The following is a 1,029-nucleotide window of genomic DNA, read 5'->3' as shown; positions in this document are numbered from 1 at the left end:
TATTTTTAATATAATAATTCTTTTGATCAACAGTAATCGAAGATTTAAGAAATTAATTCCTGGCATTTTGTTGTTTTAATCATTAAATGATTGAAGATTTTTGACCAAAATTTTTTTAGCTACCTACATGTTTTTTCTAACTATTTTTTTAAGAAGTAATCAGTAATGTAATGCTTTATGTAAAAAGTAGGTTTTCATTTATTACCTACATTGTTGGGCTCAATTGCTAAGAATAATAAATAAATATATGATTAATTTTGATTTAAAGCTTGTGTTTATATATTAAGTTAAGTTATGATTTTTGAGTTGATTTAAAATAATAATTGATTACTATAATTTGCTGTAATTGACTCATGCAATTGTTTTGTGATATTGATCAGGGTAACTATTTTAATTAATAGTATAACTTTAATTAAGAAAATGCAGTTAACTAATTCTTCATAAATCATCTAAAATAGGATTTGATTTTGTATTTAAAATTGATGTTCAATGTTATTGATGTTTACACGAATGCCATATTGGTTGAGCAAAGATCGCGCAGCTTTTATGTAACTGAATGATTATAATTTTAACTTTTTTATTTAAACTTAAGGTTCACTTATTGAATAGTTTCATTTTAAATAATAGTACTGCATTGTTATATTAATATCAGAGGCTATTGAGAATTTGTTGAAGCTAATCATTAGTAATAATAAGTAATTTGTATTTATACCAGTTTTTAAAATCTGTTGTGTTTTTCAATATTTAACTATTTCACAGAAAATTCATGGTCACAGGTTAAATGAGTCATGTTTATGAATGTTTTATTTCTAATACTTCTTTAAATATTTAATTGTCAGTATTATTTAATACTTGTTTTTCAAGATGTTTCATATGGTTAGATAATTCAAAGTAATCATTTGAGTCATATCATAATTCCTTTTGACTATGGCAATTTTTTTAATTGTGATTTGTTGCATACAATTTTTCTTAAAATTTAATTTTTAAAATATATGGTATTTTTGTAGTAATGGTAATTTTATACTATAT

This window comes from Parasteatoda tepidariorum, chromosome 9, assembly GCF_043381705.1.
Source record: "Parasteatoda tepidariorum isolate YZ-2023 chromosome 9, CAS_Ptep_4.0, whole genome shotgun sequence".
Taxonomy (NCBI): Eukaryota; Metazoa; Arthropoda; class Arachnida; order Araneae; family Theridiidae; genus Parasteatoda; species Parasteatoda tepidariorum.
This window is presented reverse-complemented; position numbering follows the sequence as displayed.